The 6,431-nt window shown below is 32.9% G+C and overlaps 1 long non-coding RNA gene across 1 annotated transcript; it reads left to right on the forward strand.

Moving 5' to 3' along the window:
- The first annotated feature begins 1,370 nt into the window (after nucleotides 1–1,370).
- On the forward strand, nucleotides 1,371–5,330 carry LOC148783779 (uncharacterized). Its single transcript, XR_016046507.1, has 2 exons — nucleotides 1,371–4,371; nucleotides 4,461–5,330. It is a non-coding gene; the product is annotated as an uncharacterized LOC148783779 (long non-coding RNA).
- The last annotated feature ends 1,101 nt before the right edge of the window (nucleotides 5,331–6,431 follow it).

Genomic DNA, 6,431 nt, shown 5'->3' on the forward strand with positions numbered 1-6,431 from the left:
TCGAACTGCTAAAAAAATCGGGAATCGTCCGGTTCTAGAGAGAACAAGACGATTTTACACAGTGACTCGCCGATTCACTGTACGGAATCGGCGAGTCCCGTGAAGAATACGGGCTGCACAGTGTTCTTCACGGGATTCTTCGAAATTTATCATTTTTTGATCATTTTTCTTGTTTTTTTTTGGCATGTGATCTAATTTGTAGGCTTTAAACAACTTTATTCAGCTTTTACACGGATTAAATGGTTGAGAAATTTTGTGTTTTTGGATCACGAAACCTGCATTTTTAGAGTTTCCGCCTTTCTTTGTGTTTCATGCTAAATAGGGCATGAATCTGTCAAAATTTGTAGGCATTTTGATCGTAAAGTTGTTCATCAAAACCTTCTGTTATGAATTTGTGATAATCGTTGAGAAAAACAGAGTTATTTGGAGATTAAAGGATCCGGTTCACAAAACCAGGTAAGAAGTTTGGGTTTTTCTTTTTTTCCGGCATATGATTAATTTCACTGCATATTTTGAAGATAATGAGTTCAATTTGTAGGGTTTTTAATCTTTATTGTATCTATTATGATTTAACATATTCAATTTTATGTAATTTGGTCAATTACAGCATGAATTTTTAGATGAACACAGAGATGTCTGTGGAAACAAATTTCTGCTGTTTTTTTTTTTTTTTTCCTCCTTTTGATTTTTTGTTCATGATATATTATAAATAATGTGTTAGATTTCTAGCATTTTTAATCGTTATAGTGTTGATTATAATTAGATGTATTCAATTTGATCTGATTTATTCAATTTGAGCTTCATTTTTTAGATTCAATGACTGTTTGTGAAGAAGAGAACTGCGTTTTTTTTTTTGCTCAATTAAATCGATTTGATTTGATTTATTGATGATAATGTGTTCAAAATTTCGGGTATTGATTCCTTATATTGTTGTTTATCAGAAAATATACTAAATTGGATGTAATTTATTCGCTTAGAGGTGGGTTTTTTAGTTAAAATGGCTTATGTAAGATGGCCCTGTGAAGAACGGAATTTGTTTTTTTTTTTTTTTTTTGTAATCCATGATCGAATTTTTTGTAATACTTGATCTATTTTTTTGTAATCCATAATCGAATGCTTTTTTTTTTTTCTTTTTTTTTTTTTTTTTTTTGTAATCCATGATCGAATTTTTTTTTTTTTTGTAACGCATGATAGAATTTTTTGTAATCCACGATCGAATTTTTTATAATCCATGATCGAAATGCTTTTTTTTTTTTTTTATAATTTATGATCGAATTTTTTTGTTTTTTTTTTTGTGTAACCCATGATAGAATTTTTTGTAATCCATGATTGAATTTTTTGTAATCCATGATTGAAATGTTTGTTTTTTTTTTTTGTGTAATCCATGATTGAAATGTTTATTTTTTTTTTTTGTAATCCATGATCGAATTTTTTGTTTTTTGTTTTTTTTGTAACCCATGATAGAGTTTTTTGTAATCCATGATCGAATTTTTTGTAATCCATGATCGAATTGTTTTTTTCTTTTTTTGTAATCCACGATCGAATTTTTTGTTTTTTTTGTTTTTTGTAATCCATGATCGAATTTTATGTAATCCATGATCGAATTTTTTGTAATCCATGATCGAATTTTTTGTAATCCATGATTGAATTTTTTGTAATCCATGATTGAATTTTTTGAAAATTTGTGATTTTTTTTTTTAATCCATGATCGAATTTTTTTTTGTAATCCTTGATCGAATTTTTAGACAATTTGCTATACTTTTTTTTTTTAATTTCTTTTTATCAATGATCGAATTTTTTGAAAAATGATGATTTTCCGAAAAGATGTGAAAATCGTGATAAGGTTTTGATTATCATGATGTATTAAACCCAATTTTTTATTTTTATTGTTTGAGTTTGCCATACTTTTTTTTTTTTTTTTTTTTTTCCATGATCGAATTTTATGAAAAATGATGATTTTTCGAAAAGATGTGAAAATCGTGATAAGGTTTTGATTATCATGATGTATTAAACCCAATTTTTAATTTTTATTGTTTGAGTTTGCTGTACTTTTTTTTTTTCATGATCGAATTTTTTGAAAAATGATGTTTTTCCAAAAAGATGTGAAAATTGTGACAAGGTTTTAATTATCATGAGGTATTAAACCGTATTTTAAATTTTTATTGTTAAAGTTTTTATTGAAAAAATTGTATGTTGATAGATTATTTATGTAAAAAAATGCATGTTATTATATTTTTAATGCCAAACTGTACTTTTTTTATCTGTTGTTAATGCATTTTTTAGTTGGAATGATTGATGTTAGCTGGCTCTGTGAAGAATTGTTTTTATTATTAATTTTTTAATGCAAAAAATATATGTTCTTGATATTTGAGTTGTAGTCATGTTTGGAGCTTTATTTTGTATTATATTATCCTGAATGTTTGTAATTGATATGTACGAAAATATTATTGTCAATAGAGGTATTTTGCAATAACAAGTAACAACAAATATGATTACATGAACTACCCCAACATATTATCACTACACATGGTGATTATTTTTCTTGTTGAACTGTCAGGTTAATTTTATACTTTTTACATCTTAAAACAGTTGAATCATGTCAAGATCTGCAGAAGACCCTGCATGGCAACATGGGGTCAGACTTGATCCCAACAAAAAAGACAAAATTATTTGTAATTGCTGTCAAAGAGTGATAAGTAGTGGGGTACATAGGTTCAAGCAACACTTGGCAGGGGTTAAGGGAGATGTTTCTGCATGCACTAGTATCCCTAGTAATGTAAAAAAACAGATGGCGGCAATTCTTAATGCTAACAAAGGTAAAAAATTGCCAAACATAGGATGAATGAGGAGATAGCTAGTTTATATACACCATCAAGCAGGAATACATAAGAGCAATATAATAATGACTTAGAAGAATAATATAATAATGAGTTGGACATGGCCACAAGATTGAGTTTACATGAACAATATTAGAGGGAACGTGGGTTTAGAATACCCGGTGGGTCTAGCTCAGACATGCATTGTGGTCCTAGCTCAAACATGCATGGCGGGCCTAGCTCGAGCATGTATGGCAGGCCCAGCTCAAATATGTATGGAGGGGTTGGTGGCAATATGTATCAAGGAGAATCAGATGTTGAAGGAATTATTTCTAGGTTACCTAGGAGTGTCAGTATTGCAGGTAATGGTCGTAAAGACCCATTTCTCTCAAAGCCTAAGTCACAACAGATGACCCTAAAAGGTATGGTACAAGAAACATGTTGAGGAGATATGTTGGTAATGGTTCTAAGATAAAGGGATTCCCTTTGATGCAGCTAATATCCCATAGTTTCCACCTATGGTCAGTGCAATCCAGAGAGTCGGGCCCGGGGTAAAACCTTCGACGGCATATGAGCTCAGTGGACCAATATTAGATGAAGAGGTGGATGAAGTTATAAAGTGGATTGAAGAATATAAACAAAGTTGGCCAAGGATAGGCATTACTCTCATAAGTGATGGTTGGTTGAATAAAGTTAGCAAAAAGGAGTTTTTAAACTTCTTGGCCTATTCCCCAAAAGGTACAGCTTTTTTGTCTAGCAAAGAAATATCAGGGACGAAGAAGGATGCAAACTTCTACGTACGACTATATGATCAGATAGTGGAGGAGGTGGGAGATAAGCATATAGTCTAGTTTATTACGGACAATGCGCGTGCATGTGTTTCTGCGGGCAGCAAGTTGATGGATAAGAGGAAGCATCTAGTATGGACCCTCGTGTGCTGCACACAGCATCGATCTTATGTTAGAGGAGATCGGTGAGATCAAAATTGTGAAGGACTCTAAAGGAAGCAAGGTTGGTGTTGAGATTTATATACAACCACTCTAAAATTTTATTTCTGTTTAGAGAACACTCTAAGAAAAAGAGATAATCAGGCCTGCCATAACCCGCTTTGCGACCGATTACTTAGCTGTGGACTCCATTCGAGAATCTGAATGTGCATTAAAGAGATTGTTTACCTGTGAAGAGTGGTTAAATGATCGCCTCTCGAAGTCCAGTACCGGTATAAAAGTGGACAACATAGTCTCATATAGACAGTTCTGGTATCGATGTTCCAGTGTTGTAGAGGTCACTGCCCCTTTGGTCACGGTGTTAAGAATGGTGGATGCTGAATATCCGATACATTATTGCAAGGTTGGAGAGAAGCCATCGAAACCAAGTAGTAGTAATACAAGAGGTATTATTTAATGTTTGGGTAAGAACTTCATTGAGTTGTTATATTTGTGAGGAATAATGCACTAAAACGTAATATATTTGTTTTAGCTTGCTATGTATAGGGATGCTATAGGATCCTTCGGAACTAGACTTGCCAAGAATTCTCAAACTATGATGGATCCAGGTTATCCCCTTGCTAATATTTTATTCATTTATATATTTAATCTTATGAATTGTTCTTGCCCTTACAATGTTTCTTGAATTTTAATCCAGTTGAATGGTGGGAGATATATGGTACTGATGCATCTCACCTAAAGAAGATAGCAATCAAGGTGTTCTCCCAGACATGTTCTGCTACTGGCTGAGCACAACTGAAATACGTTCCAATGGTTGCTCACTATTAGGAGGAATCGACTCGCTTCGGAGAAGCTTCATAAACTAGTCTACGTTCATTACAACTTAAACCTCCGAGAGCGACAAATAAGAAGGAAGCTTGAAGACTATGGGCCGAGAGACTTAGACACAATATTTTTCACAGACACAGCAGACCAATGGGTAGTAGAAGAGGAGGAGCCAGTATTGCACAAGAGAGCGTTCCTTGAGGATATCGGTGAGGAAGATCTTGAAGAAGGTGATGAGCAGCATGAAAGAGGAAGCAGCCAGCCAACGTATCCACAATTTGTCGAAGATGACGGTGATATTGCACCAAGTGAGGGAGCGTGGGAAGAGGGTCTAAGAGAAAATGAGAGAGACGATGATTCTGAGGCCACCCTATCCCAGCCATATTATTCACATATCGAGTCCCAACAGCAACAGTGTAGGGATGAGCACGACAGTGTAGGTGAGCATGAAGGATGGACAAGCTTCGGGGATTTTGGATTGGGAACACAACAAAACACTAACACTCAGGGATTTGGGTATAGTCAGACGCCTGCTAATATCGATGATTCGTTTTTAGATCGAATCAATGAATTGTCAAACGAATTCAATCAATGGCACCAGCGTGACCAAGAAGAACAATAACGTCGTCTGTCATTTTATTTTTAGATCGTATGTTACTAATTGTATGCTTTATTGTAGTCCATGTATGTTGATATACTTAATCCATGATAATTCTATGTTTATCCTTTTGTGTGATGTAAATTAAATGCTGAATAATAGTTCATGCAGGGAAAGAACATATCAATATTCGCATATTCATGCAAAAACATGAAAGTTCTTAATGAAGTACCATCATTTCTTATTGAATTCCTAAAAAAAAATATTTATAATGAATTTTAATAATTTTTTTGGATTTTTTTGAAGCTTTATTCTGACCGATTCACCAGATTCTCGATCCGGATCGGTGATCCGGATCTGTTTTTGAGGTGCTCGATCTGGGTCACCGATTCGATTTTTAAACCATTGGTTTTGCGTGATGTAAATTAAATGCTGAATAGTAGTTCATGCAGGGAAAGAACATATCAATATTCGCATATTCATGTAAAAACATGAAAATTCTTAATGGAGTACTTTCATTTCTTATTGAATTCCTAAAAAACAATATTTATAATGATTTTTAATAATTTTTTTGGATTTTTTTGAAGCTTTATTCTGATCGATTCACCCGATTCTCGATCTGGATCGTCGATTCGGATCAGTTTTTGAGGTGCCCGATCAGGGTCACCGATCCGCTTTTTAAACCATTGGTTAAGATATTAAGACTTAAACAATCAAATTAAGCGCACCTCCCAATTTTCCCAATTTTATTGTGAATATAGTTTTGATGTAAATTTTTTTTTAAGATGGCTTGATAATCTATTTTCATCTCTAATTACAAAATTTTAAACTCTAAAAATGATTCAAATCAAGTAGATCTATAAACATTTGAAAATCTTGAAAATGGATGGTCTAAAAAAATGTATTACAAGATTCACTATTTTTAGGATTCGAAATCTTTTTTTCTTTTCGATCTCAATATGATCAATTAGAACCTTTTCCAACATCAAACAACCTTTTATGATGGGTTTTTAAGGTGCACCTTTAATTATGCAGAATGCAACCTCATATAAATTTTTTCCTTCAGATTATCCAATTCAGAGCATTACTAGTGAACTCCTCGGTGAGCGTACTATTCATCTAGTACTTTAGTAGAAATACCTACTTGGGAGGATCCTTTTGTTTGAAATTTTGGGAACCACTTAAGAATTATATGATGATAATTTTTAAAAAAAAAAGATTTGAATTTTGAGTTTTTTTGTCACT

This window comes from Amborella trichopoda, chromosome 1 (assembly GCF_054954075.1).
Source record: "Amborella trichopoda isolate Santa Cruz 75 chromosome 1, AtrichopodaSantaCruz75HAP2 v2.0, whole genome shotgun sequence".
In the NCBI taxonomy this organism is placed as follows: domain Eukaryota; kingdom Viridiplantae; phylum Streptophyta; class Magnoliopsida; order Amborellales; family Amborellaceae; genus Amborella; species Amborella trichopoda.